At 35.3% G+C, this 18,748-nt stretch overlaps 1 long non-coding RNA gene across 2 annotated transcripts; it reads left to right on the forward strand.

The window, feature by feature from the left end:
- The first annotated feature begins 10,051 nt into the window (after nucleotides 1-10,051).
- LOC145641013 (uncharacterized) lies at nucleotides 10,052-18,241 on the forward strand. Of its 2 annotated transcripts, none has more exons than XR_014115094.1 (4): nucleotides 10,052-10,232; nucleotides 16,656-17,267; nucleotides 17,384-17,682; nucleotides 17,772-18,241. It is a non-coding gene; the product is annotated as an uncharacterized LOC145641013 (long non-coding RNA). The 2 variants fall into 2 exon arrangements; XR_014115095.1 differs by having other exon boundaries at nucleotides 10,052-10,209.
- Nucleotides 18,242-18,748: the final 507 nt, after the last annotated feature.

The following is an 18,748-nucleotide window of genomic DNA, read 5'->3' on the forward strand; positions in this document are numbered from 1 at the left end:
TCCTTTACCATTCCCCTAGTATACTCATTCATGCCCCAATAAGCTATACCACAAGCATCACTAAGAGAACACCCATGGTAACTAAGGAAACCATCTAGTCTTTCGAAGTAAGCATAGAAGGTTTCACCATCAAATTGAGGAAAAGATAAGCATGCCATTTTTATACAAAGAACAAAGAAAAGCAAATAAAAATCAAATAAGGTACAAGAACCTAGCTAATCTAATCAACACAAACTAATGAACGCCTTAGTCCCCAGCAACGGCGCAAAAATTTGATCGAAGGTTGAAGTAGGTCGTTGGGACTACTAACCCTAACCAAATTAGAAATTTATAATACCTAAACCTACACTAAACTAGTTAGTGGCAAGTAAAGGGTCGAACCCAAAAGGACTAAGTGTATTAATTTAAGCAAATTAGACTAGTAGGAAAGGTTGTGAGATATAAAGAGATTAAACCAAATACTACTAAGAGCAAATAACCAATTACATCAATGCATTCAACAACATCATACAATTAGATGAAAATGCCCTCGATTAGGAACATCAACACATTTAACTCACTTTCGCACAATTAAGCATGTTAATTATCCTACTAAACTAATTCACTCTCGTGCAACTTGCCTAGCAAAGGTATGGAAGAATTTAGGGCTCTCAACCAACTCACTCTCGCACAATTGATTGAAAGCACAATTAAGAGCATAGAATCGATTAGCTAGAAAGATTTTAATCCATAAAAGCATCATCCATACACAATAATTAAGAAACAATTTCATACTAATCAAATTAATCATTCAATTCATTAATATAACCTTCATCCAATTACCTAGAACAAGACCTGAGCTACCATAATGAAGAAAGACATGGAAAACAAGGTAAAATAAGAATAAAAACAAGATTAAACAAACTAACTAAATAATCTACTCAAATAAACAAACAAAAAGCAAAAAACTAAGAATTAAGCAAAGAAATAAAGAAGAGAGAAAGTTAGAAAATGCTCATTGAATAGATGAAAAGAAGTTCCACAAAGTTGCTTCTTCAACCTCTCAAAAACTCCATGGAAATCCAAGCTTTCTCTCTCTACACTACTCCTAAACTAACCCTAAGAGAGAGAAAATATAGGCTAAACTAATCTAATCTATCTAAAAATAAAATGTTGACTGAAAGTTATTAGAAAATGACCCAAACAGGGTATTTATAATACAAGCTAAAATAATATAAAAGAAATTAAAAAGAAATAAAACAAAACTAAAACAATTAAAATACTAAACTTTAAAAAAAAAAAAAAAAAAAAAAAAAAAAAAAAACTAAAAACTAAATAAAAGAAAAGAAAATGAAATGGAAAAATAAACTCAAAAACCCCCAAAATTCCCCCCCCCCCCAAACCCACGAAACATCAGACCCCCCAAACTCCCCCTTTCTCGTGGCTTCTCTGAAATTTCATCACCATCACGCATCATCTTCACACTTCATCGAAAATCATCAAGCATCATCATATTGCAGCCGTTCGATTTTCATTAAAAGTCACGCGCAAAGCTTGTGAAATGGTTTGGTCGAACCATGGGTTGGTGCGGCCGAACTTAGGGTTTGGTTCTGTCGAACCATGGGTGTGTTCGACCACACCTCTTAAAATTACAAAACCTCAAAAGTTTCTGACTCGAACTTCGACCGAACTTCTTTGGTTTGCTCGAACATGATTGATTTTCATTTGCTCTTAATTTCCAATGTTGCTTAGGCGATTTGGGGTTGCAATTGGTGGCCGATTGTGGGTGAAGAGCTGGTGGTTGCTGTTGTTAAGTAATTGGGTTGTTGGTGGTTGTTTGGTGATGTAGGCTGCGGTTTATGGGAGCAGGGGATGGGTTGGTGATGGTGGTTCAGGTGGTTCTTGGTGTGAGGTGAGCTGAGGCGTTGTGGGTGGTATTTGCGTGGGTTTGGTTGGAGGTGGTGAATGGAGATGAATTTGAGGTGAGTTGGAGGTGAGGTGGTTTCGAGTTGTGTTGGCAGTAGAGAAGTGGTGTGACGGTGGAACAGAGGATGTGAAATGGTGGTTAATTAGTTATTGTGGGAGCGGGTTGCGTTTGATGGTGATTTTGGTGGAGCTGGTGGTTTGGGTGGCTGAAGGTGGTGGTGTGCGGATGTTGCTTGAGGGTGCAAGGGTTGCTGGGTGTTGGTGCATTGGAGGTGAGAAGCTGGTGGTTGTAGTTGTGGTGGTTGTTCGCAGTTGGGGTTGCGTGGTAGATGGTGGAGGTTGGTAGAAGGTGGTTTGGTATTGTTGTTGTTGCGTGAGGTGTGGGTGTGAGAAGGAGGAGGTGGAGCTGGTGCATTTGCCTCTAACCTCGGACCCTGAATACGATTTGAACTTGAAACCCGGAACACCTACAACCAAAAACACGAGGGTATTACCACGAAATAAAAAAAAATAAAGATAAAATAAAATAAAATAAAAATAACATAAAAAAAATTAAAAAAAAAAATTAAATAAAATAATGTGAACAAACATGAAAATAAAATAAAATAAGAAAATAAGAGAAACTAGTAACTTATTAGAAAACAAGAACTAAAAACTTAAAGTATGAACATAGAATATAAGATAAATTAAATAAATTAAGAAAATAAGCTATAAACTATTAAAAACTACTAAAATACTCAAAATAAAGATAAAAGACGAGCTCGAGAATAAGCAAATATTAGAAATAAAGGACAAATTGGGCTAAATTATTGGAAAATAAGCCAGAAAACGACTCAATAAATACCCTAAAAGTGACATAAAAGTCACTTATCAGGTTTGTTTTTAATCTTGTTAGTATCATGCCTAGGGTCTTGCTAATATTATGCTTTAACATGATTGTTATTATTATGATGATTATAATTTTTATAATAACTATTATTATTATTATGTTGGTTGATTATATTTATTGTTATTGCTTGATCACACCTTTTATGCATAAAGGGAATTTGTACTTGTAATCACGCTTAATAAGATAATTAATAATCTTGTTTAGGGTTAATTTGATTATAATTCAAGTGATTGCCAATAATGGTTTTATTTGTGCATTAATATTCAACCATTGCAGATAAACGGGTTTAGGGTTAACCTATTGATTGCATGTTAGTCAGAAAGCGCACATGAATACAATAAGAATAAATTAGAGGCCTATTATTAGGGCAGGTTCAATCTCTTTTAGGTTGGATTTGTACCTTCATCCTTGAACTACCAGTCATGGTTCCACACCTATTGTAGTTGACGATCTCCGGGATCGTTAAGGGGTGTAACCTTCACCTCGTAAACGGTTTACAAGTTCCTAAAACATGTTGGCAACTCTTTTGCTCTAACTTCTTTCCCTTTGGACTCCACCATGCTTAAGTGTATGATCACTGTGGGGTTCAAGTTTAGGGTAATGCTTGAAATATTCCCTATAGTTTTTGGCGACTCCAATGGGGAGGATTTCTATTTTAATTCCTGAAATTTATTTCGGCAATGATTTAGAATGAGGTGATGAGACTCAAAAAGTTCTAAGTATTTAATGTGCGTAATTTTGATTAATATTATTGTCATATGCATAAAAAGATCTCATTGGAAAGACTATCCTTAATGAGTTAAAAACATAGGATTTTTATACGTAGGAAATTTGAGGAATATCTTTCACAACTAGGATCAAAATAATGTCGCGCGAAACTGGAAAATTTTATCGAGCATAGAAAGCTGCTGAGGCATGTAGGAACTAGCGTCAGAAAACAGAGTCTAGCGCCGAGGATTTTGCTCTTGCGTCTGGCAACAGGAGCTGTTGCCTGGCGCTACAGCCAAATCGCGGCGTCGACCTCTGTTTGCTGGCGCCAAGTTCTTCCAATATCGAGCCAGAAATATGCGTTTAAATTTTGACCAGTTTTTAGCACTGTTTGCTCGATTCTACTTCCTGATTGAGTTTTTCTCACTTTTCTAAAACCCATATGTGTTCTACAAATGGACATAAACCTATGGGAACTCGTGCTCCATCCACCTGATTGAATGCTCTGTGCAACAAAGGGTACATCCAAGAATGTTGAATTCACCAAACCATGGAAGCGAGTTTTTTTAACTCGCGGTGTCCCATCCACTCACGCCAACCCTTCAAAAGGTAAGGCTCCCTCGAGGTGCATTCGGACAATTAACCATGGACCCTCTTTGACTAACCAATATCCTGAACTTCAGAGAAATAGAGCCATGGTTAGGTTGCAAACTCATTGCATCTTATTGTAACTACATGACTACTTGTGCATCTCTTACTTGTGCATACTTATTATTTGACTAAACTAACCGTTTGGTTTGACTTATGTTTGTAAATAAGTCTTAATTAATGACTAAAGGACTTTGATTAATTAATTAATTAATTAATTTTAGCTAATAAATATACTTAAAATCGAGTCATAATTCCTTTAAGTCAACCCGGATTTTTATTCCCGTATACTGCACAAGCGTCAACGTATTTTGATCATAGCCAGAGTTCTAGGAAGAACTACGAGTCGTACTGTTTATGGGTCTATAGACTTGAGTTTTATCTTTAATTTGGCGTTGGTTTCATCCCAATCAGAGCCACAGATAGAAAGTTATGACTAAAATACCATAGCCTGTCCTGTTTTATACATATACGTGAAGTCTAATCTTAGTCTTTGTTTGAGTCTAGTCACATAGTCTAGCCACATGGTCATGACACGAGTCTTAACATGTCACCTACACTCACTAGTATTAGCACACACTTTGCTTATATATCACCATGACCATGTCTTAGGTTCATGCATGAGTCGGTTTTTTCCGTCATTTGAGTTGGGGGTACATTCTATTCCTAATTTTCTACATCTCTCCATCTACATGCTTTCTCCAAATAACCACCCTTATACTTCCTAACTTCTTCCATCCATGTATGTTGAATCAAGTTTGAGTCATGTGATTGACAAAAAAAAAAAAAAAAAAAAAAAAAAGAGGGTAATGATGAAACAAATGCACAAGGCAAGCTTCTTACCAAGATTTCATGCATTCTTCTTCTTTTTTCAAACCTTTCCCCAATAAAGTCTAGCATGGCACCTTTCACTTTCCTTAAATTTATTTTGTATGATTTTTTCCTTTTTCCTTTTAAATAAAATGAACATTTATTTCCTTGCATTGCATAAAAAAAATGTCGAACTAAGCACAAGGTATACCAATGATTTGAGACACCCCTTGTAGCCACATCATATCTCCTTTCAACTTTCAAATTTACAATCCTTTCTTCATAAACAACTTTGAGCCTCGTCTAACGATAGACCTTTTAGTTTTTCAACCCATATCTACCTAACCTTGGGATGAGATGGTGTGTAACTTATGCAATTTTTCAAAGAACAAAAGCTTCAGTGACTTCAAAAGATTAAAATAGCAAAAAAATTAAGCAAAAAATGAATAAAAGTGTACAAAAGAGCAAGTGTTCCAATGTCTTTGATATGAAAATATCTTTGATATGAACACGTCTCAGATTGCGTCTCTTATCGAGTGCTCAATACCGTGCCTGAGAAACATGAATGCCAAATGAGTGATAGACCGCATGATCGGGATTGCCCACACTTATAAAAATAAAATAGATGCTTAAGAAAAAGTGAAAAGAGAGCTAAAAAAGAGTTAAAAGCCTCAAGCATAAAAGTATAAAGATTCAAAAGCAAGGTTGCACACCTTGGGGGCTTATCGAGGGTCTTGAGCCTTTATCCCCTTCTTCTTCAACCTTTAGCCTAACCACGTTACAACCCTTAAAAAGACCTTTTTGAGGTATACACACACTCGTGCGAGGTTCGGCTAGAGCTACGTTCGGCCTGATTCCTAATGGATACGTAGGCAATTTCACATCAAGGTGCGGCCGTAATAAGCATGCATTTACATTCACATTCACACATCATGATCATATCAAGGGATCTCCTATGCTCATCCCTATTCATTTAGAGCCAGACTTGGGGGCTTGATCTTTACATTGTTGGCCTACCTAGCCTAAGAGTCACCATTATTTGACTCTTCTAAAAATAATATCTTTCCACACATTTAGCCCTTGCGGCTTAACTTTAGAATCACTTTCATACACTGCACAGATACATGACCAAGTGTACCTTCCCTTAGGAACCCTTTGTCATGGAATCTTAACACAACGTTGAAGCATGCCTCGACATATCAATGTCACTCATCAATCATTAATCACCATTGCATCACAAAGTATGAAGTGCTTAGCCTCCGTGCCTAAGTTACCCTACATACTTTCATTATCAAGTCAACTAGGATAGTCTAAGATGTTACAATCCTTGTACTCTGAGAGACAATATTTGATTAAGCTCATTCAACATGCACCTTCAAAAACTTCGCTTCTTTCTTTTACACATCTTTCTTTTTCGGGAGAAAGTCGGTACCCTCCACAAAAATGACGGAAATTTTTTGCCTTTTTGCATTTTTCGAGTCGCATGATTACATTACAATGCACACACGAGTCATGTACACATTGAGTCATGTCGTGTTATCACATTGAGTCAACACTAAGTCTTAGGTCAACCATATGAAAGATAAGCAAAGTCCTATGGTCAAAGATATAAATGCAGGTGCATCCTAGCAAGCGAGGACATTCCCGGATTTTTTTTCGAAAAAACCGCGAATATGATACAAGAGATTCCTCTAAGATAAGAGGAGTTACATGGATCAGTAAATTAGAGATAAAGAGCTTTAATTTACAAAAGATTTGAGCGGATTTGGTAGAAAGGAAACGACCAAGCTCAAAGTTCGGAGCAAAACCAAGCAACAGCGGCAGCAAGAGCAGAATAGGGAAGACCCTACTACAGCACCAGACGACAAGGTTGTCGTATGGAACCAACATCTGGAAACAGAGTTCAGCGCCTGACTCTAGATCCTAGCGTTTGGCGACAGAGCCAATTCTTGACGCCAGCGATATTTCAGCAGGGATAGAGCTCAAAGCCGCTCAGAATGGTTATTTTGACCTCAAACAGTAATTTCGGGTTCCTTGGTACGCTAGTTAGCCCCTTTAAGCAAATTGAAATAATTAGTAGTCGCCTTGATTACAATCGTAGTAAGTGATTGACCTGACCAAAAATCGTCTCACTTAGCTTAAGCGCCTAAAACACCGGCTCATTACAACTACCAACGTATCGGTTTAAAAGCAAGCACTTAAACAACAATATTTCCAAATATGGATTGTCGCGCATTCTTCTTAAACGACAATATTTCCAAATATGAATTGTCGCGCATTCTTCTTAAACGACAATATTTCCAAATATGGATTGTCACACATTCTTCTTGAACGACATTTTTTCCAAAATTGGATTGTCATCCCCAACTGACAATATTTCCAAATATGGATTGTCGTGCATCTTCTTCAACGACAATTTTTCCAAGATTGGATTGTCATCTCTGGCGAAGTTTCCAAGCGTGGATTGTCGTGCTCCTTCTCTGTTTGGCAATTTTTTCCATGTTCTGATTGTCATCGCTGGCAAGATTTATGAGATTGGATTGTCATACACCAAGTTCCCAATGGCAAAATTTTCCAAACGATTGTTGTAGGACTATATTCATCATAAATTTCGGCAAAGGTTCCTCAACGTGGATTGTCATTCATTTCAGTAAGTGGCAAATTTTCCTGAAGTGGATTGTCGATCGACCCTCTTTTGCAAATGTTCCAAGACGCGGATTGTCAATTGTGGCAATATTTTCCTAAAAGGATTGTCGCATAGCGTTGGAAATTTTCGAAGGTGGATTGCTTTCAAGAGTTATGTTCCAAGATGTGGATTGTCGATCGTAGCAAAATTCTTATGACAGATTTTTACGAAGCATTAGCAACTTTTCCCAAAATTGGATTTTGGCAAATTTTCTGAGATACGGATTGTCGCTTCATCGTGGCAACATTTCCAAGGACGGATTGTTATGAAGCATTGAAAACTTTTCCTAAATCGGATTGTCATACATCATACAAGAGTTGTGTTAGCAACTATTCCCAAAGAAAAGAGGATTGTCATCACAGCAAAAGCACCGACATACTAGTTCACAAGCAGCAAAGCGCCGACGTACTTGCATAGCATCATTAAGGATCAACAAGCAGTGATCTTTTCGAAGACTATCACAGTGTAAATTGGAGGCAGTTACAAGCGTACCAGTGTTCAGGCGGTACTCTCTAGCTTGCGGAAGATCTCGATTACCTACAGAGACGTATGCTCGACGGTGCAAGATACGCGTTTCTTAACTCTCTTATCTGTTTAACTAACGCTAGTTTGCTGGTATCGGCGTTACAAGAATGATTTAGGATCGCAGAACGTTTTGAATCATTCTCCGTCCCTATCGATACTTTGACTTTTGTTTTCAAAACTTGCGTTTCTCCAAACTCAGTCAAAGTGGGGGCTTCTGTAGATACCCATATGTGTCTCCCCAAAACCAAACCCAGTGATGAATACCTTTAATGTCATTTGATTATCGAACAAAGAAAAAGTGTGAAAAGTCTAGTGATGAGTATGTTTTTATTAAAATATCTCTTCTTTCAGTTTTTGAAAATATTTCTTTTCTTACCTTATTTTTGAAAAACGTGCATTCCAGTTTATTTTGGTCCATGATATGGGTCCAATAATGGTATAATTGAATGGGGCTTGAAAAGAACTTTCCAACGATATATTATAAGTCCAATTCCGATGAATAATGAGGAAGTTATGGCCAAAATACTAAACTGGGCCCAAACCGGTTTTTACATACGACCCAATGATCATGTGGAGGGTCCAAAGGTCTAATCCTATTTCTAAACTAATTAGGATTAATTAGAAGGTTCTATAAGTTTCTAAAAGATCTTAATTATCCTTTTTGAAAAGATAAAATTAAAGAATTTGAGTTAAATAAAAACTTTCCTTTTCTTAAATCCTAATTCTATTCGAATTGATAGATGTTCAAAGACAGTCAGATTTAATTTTTGTGCCTTATAACCTTTATCCAAATTTTATATGGTTGGATAGATCTTGAAATGATATTTCTAATTGTATGATATAATATTAGTTCCGAGCTATAACAAAAAAGATATGAATGAGATATGAAACTCTATCCAAAACTGACACCGTCCTACTATTTCTGCCATATGTTTTTATCTACAAAATTTTTTTATTTGATTCTAATTGATTTTAAAAGTAGACTTCAAGGGTTTTCCAACGACATATCATATGCCTTATTTTGACTTCTAGATAAAAAGATATGATAAAAATAAAATCTGTAAAAACTGTTGTCCATCGAGTTTTCACTAGTAGAAAAAATGTTATTTGTAACGCCGTATTAGTATTTGGCGTATATTATGCTAGTTACAGAAGCATTAGTAGTAACCGACTAAGATAATGCCAGTTACAAATTCCATGACATTAGTAACCAACGTAGTAAATGTCAGTTACTAATATGTGGTGTATCTTTATTTGAAGTTTTATTAGTAACTGACTAAATAAATGTCAGTTACAAATGTTCAGTCACAAAAGATTTGACTAAAAAACTTGTAACTAGCTTACAAACGCCAGTTACAAATATTTAGTCAAAGAAAGTTTGACCAAAGTGTTTGTAACTAGCTTATAAACGCCAGTTACAAATATTAAGTCAAACAAAGTTGACCAAAACATTTGTAACTAGCTTAGAAACGCCAGTTACAAATAACAAGTCAAAGAAAAGTTGACCAAAACATTTGTAACTAGCTTACAAACGCCAGTTACAAATAATAAGTCAAAGTAAAAATTTTGTAACTAGCTTACAAACGCTGGTTATAAATATTAAGTCTAACAATAATTTTTGCTTTTTTTAAACCAACAAATATTAAGTTTCTAGTTTTCTTTTTTTTTTTTTTTTTTTTTTTTTTTTTTTTAAGGAAAGTTTCTAGTTTTCTAGTTTTATACTGTCACTTAATTTTATTTATTTTTCATTAAATTTTATTTTTCTGAAAAGTAATTTTCATTTAAATTTGGATTAAAGGTAAAAAAAAAAAAGAAAAAAAAATTAAGGTAGCTATTACTTAGAATTCACAAAAATAAAAAAAACTAACATTGTAGTTTCACTCCCCCTTCACATACTGCTCCTCCTTCACCCCTTAACTACTCCTCCTTTTCCTTCACCTCTCTTCCTTCTTTGTCGCTGCATCTCACTCCATTAATTATTGTTTTGGTTTGTTCGAATTTGGGATCAGCTTTAGGGGATTTTTATTAAAGTTTTGAGGTATGCGTTCCTTTTGAATTAAGGTAATTTTACTTTTGAATAAGTGTTTTTACATGTAAATTCGAATTGATTATTGTTTTTTTCATGTACTTGATTAATTTTTAATGAAATTAAATTATTAAAAAACCAAGGAAATTAGGTTTTGATGAATAATTTCGAATAAAAAAAAATTAAGAAACGATTATTGTTTGTGAACTGCTTTGTGTAATTGGGGTACATGCATGTCTAATTGGGGGAACACTAGCCGAGTATGTCAAGCTGATGTTTAATAGATAAAGGTTTAATAGATAAAGGTTCTTATTGGTGTACACTAGTCGAGTATGTCAGGCTTCTGTTTTTCTCTTTGAAGCGTGTGTAAATTTGTGTGTGCAAGTTAATTGAGATTACCGTTACATTGAGAATGTTGTTGTTTTTATTATTGTTATTGCTTCTATGTTGAACACTGCTGTGGTTGTTGTTGTGTTAAACGCTATTATTGGCAAGAAAGAAAGGATTAAGATGGGAAATTTGAATCTTATTTGAAGTCATATATGCATGTGGTAGTACACTTAAATTAAGTTATAAGAGATTTTAGTTATAGAACTCTTAAGAAGTTTATATGGATTCCATGAAAATTATGCATTATGCTTCGTTTAGATTATGATCTTAGGATTTTTGGTTGGTTTGTTTAATTTAATTGTTTGTATGAATCCTACAACCAGGTTGAGCCGTTGAGTTATGTGAGAATCCTCAGTTTTATCAATGAGCTGAAAAGTAGTAGGGGTAAGTATGATTTTACAAAAGTTAAAATCACAATGGTATAGCAAAATTGAGGTATCAAGTTTACATGTAAAAGTTTTAGAGGGTTTGAGTTTTTGTTCATTCATATCAAACAAAAAGGCTAGTATCATAGTCTAAATCGTTTAATAATGGTCTATTAAAAATTGTCTTTTGAAAGCACATTTTTATACTAGCATGGTATTTAGTTGCTGCCAAGCTTTAAAATCGGCTGCTTCCATGCAAGCTTTAAAATTGGCTGCTGCTAGTCGCCCAGTATCAACTATTCGACTACAACAAGTAACAACAACTTCACCCCTTTTCTATGTCGGTTATAAGTAATAGAGAAAGAGGCCAGCCTAATATGATTTATATTTCAAGTCCCTTTAAGCCGATCAGTTTAAGATGCATAGACAAGTTTAAGATGCATAGGCTGTTGTGGTTGTTGGTGTGTTGTAATCTTGGTCTAATAGTCATGCTAATGTGTGTATAAAGTGGCTGAATTTCATCCTTTAGCTTTGTTGTTCGTTCTTGACAGAATATAAAGGCCAAGATTGCAATCAAAATCTAAAACACTACTTTGTATAGTATAGTGAGACATAAAATATCCAATAAGATAGTGAGCATATGGTGATGTTTAGTGAGACATAACTTAGACATTTATCAGAACTGATTTCGAGAGCTAGAAGTGTTGACATTTATCAGCAAAGTAGGATATACTGCTTTCGCTGCCACTGTTTCAGGCTATCACACTTTAACATCAATACCATAGTATTTTATTAAGTAAAGCCCAAAAAGGTTAATAGAGGGGAGGGAATGAGAGCTCAAATTTAGAACTGAAAATCAGAGTTGAAATTCAGAACTGATTTCAGAGCTGAAATTCAGAACTGATTTTAGAGCTGAAACTCAGAACTGATTTCAGTGCTGAAATTCAAAACTGCTTTCAGGGCTGAATTTCAGATCTGAAGTTCAGAACTGAAAATCAGAACTGAATCAAAACTGAAATTTAAGACTGAAAATCAGAACTAAAATCAGAGTTTTTGATCCTTTTGAGTTTTGAGTGACGAGATAGTACCTAACATATTCGCTAATACTAAAATTAGTAGCCGTCTGTTACTTTTTTCTAGGTCCGATATCGTCATTCAAGTTCAAATCCACAACTTGGATAGTTGCAAAAATGGAATTGTAATATGCATTAATGAGTATTTCTTTACTTCTTTTTTTTTGGTGAATCCACAAATGTTTGTGTCTATGATCCATAGTTAAGTTTGATCAGTGAGATTTCCTACAACCTATCAAATTTATACATATTCGTAGGTGGATCAGCATTTCTTACAGAGATTAATGATTTGGGTTCTTGTAGTATTTATAGTTTTACACTTTGCTATGTGGGTTTGCAGTCATTTGTGCTGTACTTATGAAGTAGGCTTAGTTTCTACTAGATGTCTGCACTACCTGAAATGTAAACAAATCACGTGTGCCTTTGTTGTGGTGATTGGATATTTGGACATATTATGGAATATTCCCTACCGGCATGCACTGTTTTCCATTTTGAGCATCTATTATATACCTCTTTCATCTTAAGGAATTAAAGTTAACAATTAACATTGTTTGTTAAGTAGAACATCTGTCGGGATGCACTATTTTGCACTAAATAAAGCTTATTCAGAGCTGAAATTCAGTACTGAATTTCAGAGCTGAATTTCAGTACTGAATTTCAGAGCTGAAATTCAGAACTGATTTCAGAGCTAAAATTCAGAACTAATTTCAGAGCTGAAATTCTAAACTGATAATAAGAACTAAAATGATTAGGGTTGAAATTCAAAGCTGAAAATGAGTTAACACACCAATTTTATTCGGTAATTCCAATTGGTTGTATTGATTTTACCGAACTATAATTCTAGAGAGAAAATGAATTAGTGGTAGCCTGGTAGGCATATATGAAGTGTGCTTGCATTTTGTTCATACTTGTGAGTTTCACTTTTTTTGAGGTATTTTATCTTGTGGGAGTTGATTGATAATCTCTGGTTGTTGTTCTATTGTAATTGTCTTTGTTTGTTTCTAATGTACTTGTTCTAATAGTTATATGCTTGCTTTTTCTATAATTTGTAGTAAGAAAAAAATCGTGATAGGATTTATGTTGAAAATCGATTTCAACCCGAGTTCTTGAACGAGATTGAGGAATTTTGTAGAACTGCTATTGAACACCAGAGGACTACTAAAGGAGAAACAATCTTTTGCCCTTGTCGTGATTGCAACAATGTGAAGAAGTGGAAGGAAATTAGTGTGGTTGAAAACCATTTATTTCGCCGTGGGTTCATGACAAATTATACCATTTGGTATTGGCACAGTGAGAAAATTATTCCTACAACTTGTAGGTCATCAATCAATGACGCTGATATGGAGAATAGAGAACAATATGATGATAATGAAAGGGATACCGATGAAAATTTCGAGGAGGATCACATTCCTGAGATGATGGGTGGTTTGGGTGATCATGTGAACGAAGAATCTCGTATGTTTGAAAATGTGTCAAAGGCCGCCGAGACACCTTTATATCCTGGATGTGCAAAGTACTCTAAGCTTTCTGGGGTTTAAACATTATTTAACATGAAAGCGAAGAACGGTTGAATCGATACAAGTTTCAATTCGTTGTTAGAATCTTTATCAGACATGCTTTCTGAAGGGAATGACATTCCTAATCTACCTACTATGCAAAGAAGCTATTGTGTCCCTTAGGTCTAGAGTACACGAAGATCAATGCATGTCCTAATGATTGTGTACTTTTTCGAAATGAGTATGAAAACCTTAATGCGTGTCCAAAGTGCGGTGTTGATCGTTACAAGCGCGAGGGTTCAAACCCCAATCGCAAGACGTGGCCACTAGCTAAGGTGTTATGGTATTTGCCTATAATACCGAGGTTTAAAAGACTTTTTCTATCAAGAAGGATGCAAAAAACTTGGTGTGGCATGCACAAGAGAGGAAGATAGATGGGTAAATTAGGCATCTCTCTTATTCGAAGCAATGGAAACATATTGATGATACATTTCCTTAGTTTGGTAAAGAGGCTAGGAACCTGAGACTTGCACTAAGTACCGACGGGATGAATCCTTACGGTACCCTTAGCTCTCAACACAGCATAAGGCCGGTTCTTTTATTGATTTATAACTGTCCTCCTTGGCTATGCATGAAACGTAAGTAAATCATGTTGTCGCTTCTTATATCGGGTCCCAAACAACGTGGTAATGACATAGATGTGTACTTGGAGCCTCTCTTGGAGGATTTGAGACTGTTATGGGATAAAGGTGTTCCAATTTTCGATGCCCATACTAGTACAAATTTTACTTTACGTGCCATAATTTTTTGCACTGTAAGTGATTTCCCGGCTTATGGGAACTTGTTTGGGTACAAAGTCAAAGGAAAAAAACCATGCTCCATTTGTGAGAACAAAATCGAACCGACACACATCAAGAATTTTGGAAAGGATGTTTATATGTATACTAGACGACTACTTCGTCGAGATCACCCTTATCGCAAGAAAAAAACTGAATTCAACGGGTTCCCGGAGAAACAGTGGTTGCGTGAGCCACTTAGTGGTATAGAGTTGTGGGAGAGAATCAAAGATGTTGAGAAAGTTTTCGGGAAAGTTGGTAAACCTACCTCTAGTAAGGGTCTTTGGAAAAAGGTGTCTACATTTTGGACTCTTCCTTATTAGAAACACTTGTCTGTTAGACATTGTCTTGATGTTATTCATATTGAAAAAAATGTATGCGAATTCAATCATTGGGACATTGTTGAATATACCTAACAAGACAAAGGACACTAAAGTTGTGCGGAAAGACATGAAGCTTGCAAATATTCGACCAAAGTTATGGCCCTTGGAAAATGACGAAACAAAAAAGACATTTTTTGCCTCGAGCTTGCTACACATTGTCTAGAGAGGGGAAAAAAACATTTTGTGAGTGTTTGTACGGCATGAAAAGTACCTACAGGGTATTCGTCGAACATTAAGCGTCTAGTTTCATTGGCCGATAAGAAATTAATTGGTATGAAATCCCATGATTGCCATGTGATGATGCAAGTGATGTTGCCTATTGCACTTCGAGGTCTTTAGCCAAAACATGTTCGACACACTATTGTTAAACTTTTCCTATTTTTTTAATGCCATATGTAACAAGGTGATTGATCCAGATAAACTTGATGAAATACAAACTGATGTTGTAGAAACATTATGCAAATTTGGGATGTATTTTCCTCCTTCATTTTTTGACATAATGGTTCATTTGGTTGTCCATCTAGTACGAGAAATCAAGGATTGTGGCCCTGTATTTTTGAGATGGATGTACCCTTATGAGAGACACATGGGAACTTTGAAAGAAAAGGCGACTAACAAAGCACATCCAGAAGGTAGTATTATTTTAGGTACCATTGTAGAGGAGGCTAGTAACTTTTGTTCTGAGTTCTTAGCTAAGGTTAAAGAAATTGGAGTTCCAACATCTTGTAATGAGGGCCGACTTCAAGGGCAAGGGACGATCGGTAATCAATTTGTGAAGCCTCTATCATATAGAATCTAGAAAGCTCATCTTTTTGTTCTTCAAAACCTTTCAGAAGTTCATCCTTATATAGAAACTCATCTCAATTATTTGAAATGAATGAATCCAAGAATAGGTACATATGATTTGATGCAAAAACATAATCATTCTTTTGTTGAATGGTTTGAAAACCAAGTGAAGTGTGAGTTGGGGCAACCAAATAATAATGTATCTGATACGATCAGATGGCTTTCATGGGGTCCTCAAATGTTTGTGAACACTTATGAAGGCTATGACATCAATGGGTATTGTTTCTACACTAGTCGCCAAGATGATAAGAGTGTACATCAAAATAGTGGTGTTATGGTTGTCGCATCTTCTACGGAATACTCAAGCTCTAAGGATGCTAGGCATATTAATGCAACACAGTCATATTATGGGGTCATTCAAGAGATATGGGAGCTGAATTATGTTGATTTTGTAGTTCCTGTTTTTCGATGCAGGTGGGTTGATAACCGGCGAGGCAAAAAGATAGATGAACTATTTGGTTTTACTTTAGTGGATTCCAGTTGATTCGTTGATGGGGAGGAGCCCTTTGTTTTAGCTTCACAAGCAAAACAAATTTTCTATATAAGGGATAACATTGATCATCACTAGCAGGTTATTGTTCAAGGCAAGAGAAGAATTCTTGGTGTCAAAAATGTTGTCGATGAGGAAGAGTATGACTTATTTGATGATACACCGCCTCTGTCTATTGGGGTTTAATCTCTAATAGAGGGGGAAGACATTGTTGCTGATGAAGAGTATGCCCATGAGGAGGGAGAATATGTTGATACCTAGGCTTCATTTTTTATCAATCTGTAGTTCTTTTTAATTCTTCGATTAATTTATAGTTGTAATGTTAGACAATAATGTTAGATGACTATAGAATCTCCATTTTCACTTGGATTTTAGTCTTTTGATCTTTGACAGATTAAATAGAATTTTACATAGTTCTTATATATATTGAAAAATAATGTCTCTACAGGTTTCTTTTATTATTTATATTTGCTTGCTTTGTTACTTACTTGTAGATAGAAACCTTTTATAATCTGTAAAAATATAGCTCTGTTCATGTGATATTTAATTCTATCAGTTTCTGTCTTTTGTTTTATGCAGGCACTTCTAGATCAAGGAGCATAGATATGGCCATTCAACAAAGTCAAGAGCAAACTTCCTCAAGCCAAGATATTTCTTTGCAAGCCACATCATCTAAGAAGAGGAGTAGGGGCCATCAAAGGCAATACAATCAAATAAGCTTATGGTGATTGAATTTAATGATTTTGACTTGCCTACTGGTGAATGAGAACCCGCTTATGGAAAACAAATTGGTGCATGTGCTAAGAGATTAGACATCATTGTGAGTGAGTATGAAAATATAAATAAAGTGGATCGGGAAAATATATGGGAGGAGACAAAGGTATAAACTATTCACTTACTAGTTAGTCATGTTGCTATTCAAAATATTAGTTAACTTTTTTTTTACTCCACAACGAATGTTCCACATTGAGGATCCAAGTGGAGAAAGGAAAAAAAGGTTTCACAGTGATGTGGCTTCGCGATTCAGCTGTCACAAGTCAAATTTAAGGGCACGATTCATCACTTTTAAAAACCCATACCCGACCACTTCTCCTAAAGCAAATATGAAGTCATGGGAAGTGTATGAAGGTTACTTTTATAGAGGAGAAATGGAAGAGATTCGAAATATATAGTAAATCAGCTGAATTCAAGGTACATACATATTCACATGCACTGTTAATTAATTAAACAAAAACTAATTGTGAAGAATATGATAATGTTTAAGTCTCTCTTCTTGTCTTTTATTTTTTTAAAAAAAAAACAAACAGGAAAATAGTGAAAAGGGGAGGGAAAATGCAAAGCTAAACAAATGTCGCCATCACTTGGGTGGAAACAGTTTTCAAAGAGCTCGGATAATTTGGAATAAGCAAAAGAGACTTGAAAATAGATTTCCTGCTCTGGCAGAATCTTCAACTACTGGCAACACTGCAAGAGCAGTACATCAACTAGTTCTATTTTTTATCGTCGAGCTCTTGAGTGGATTTTAGCTCATGAAAAGTGGTTGCCAGATGGAACATGGGGCATCGACCCAAAAGATACGGAGACTATTCGAATTGCCAATATAGTTGTATGTCATAGTTTATCAAAACAAAGAAATCTACTTACATTACAGATTTATGGTCATCTAATTAACTTTTTCTACGTTTTGTCAAACAGGAAGAGAACTTGCAAAAACAAGCAAAGGAATCTAAGGAAGGATAGTGTAAACAACCAGAGCAAGGCGTTGATGCCCTTACTTTGGCATTTGGGAAAAAGGACCATCGTGGATTTGTGAAAGGACTTGGTGGATGTGGGATTGGTGTCGGCTATAGAAAAGCATTTGGCCTGGTAAAAGGTAAAAACATGTCTAAAAGTGGTTGCTCATTACCAGAACTAGCTGAATTTAAAGAGAACTTAACTCGGGAATTTGAAGAAAAATTAAAGGAAGGCATTGCAGCAGCTGTAAATTCTTATCTTTTTGCTTTCATACCGCACATTACTACTAATGATTTGCATGTAAATGATGCTCAACCTTCCCCATCTTCCTCAACCAATCCAACAGAGCTAAATCCTCGCTTGTTAGAGGTAAACCTTCATTTGATTGAGATTGAATTCTTAATTATTATCACATGAGATGAATGCAGAATTGATAATCAGAACAGAATTTAAAGTCGAATTTCAAAACTAAATGTAGAATTGATAATCAGAACTGAATTCAAAGCCGAGTTTCAGAACTGAATTCAGAACTAAAAATCAGCGCCAACTTCCAGAACAAAATTCAGAGCTAAAAATCAAACCTAATTTCAGAGCTGAAAATCAGACCTGAATTCAGAGCTGAAAATCAAACCTGAATTTAGAGCTGAAAATCAGACCTGAATTTAGAGCTGAAAATCAGACCTGAATTCAGAGCTGAAAATCAGACCTGAATTAAGAGCTAAAAATAAGAATTGAATTCAGAACTGAAAATCAGAATGCAATTTAGAGCTGACTTTTAAAACTGAATTTAAAACTGAAAATCAGACTTGAATTAAAAGCTAAAAATCAGACCTGAATTAAGAACTAAAAATCAGAATTGAATTCAATACTGAAAATTAGACCTGAATTTAGAGCTGAAAATCAGACCTGAATTCAGAACTAAAAATTAGATTTGATTT

Source organism: Chenopodium album, chromosome 7 (assembly GCF_948465745.1).
Source record: "Chenopodium album chromosome 7, dcCheAlbu1.1, whole genome shotgun sequence".
Classification (NCBI taxonomy): Eukaryota; Viridiplantae; Streptophyta; class Magnoliopsida; order Caryophyllales; family Amaranthaceae; genus Chenopodium; species Chenopodium album.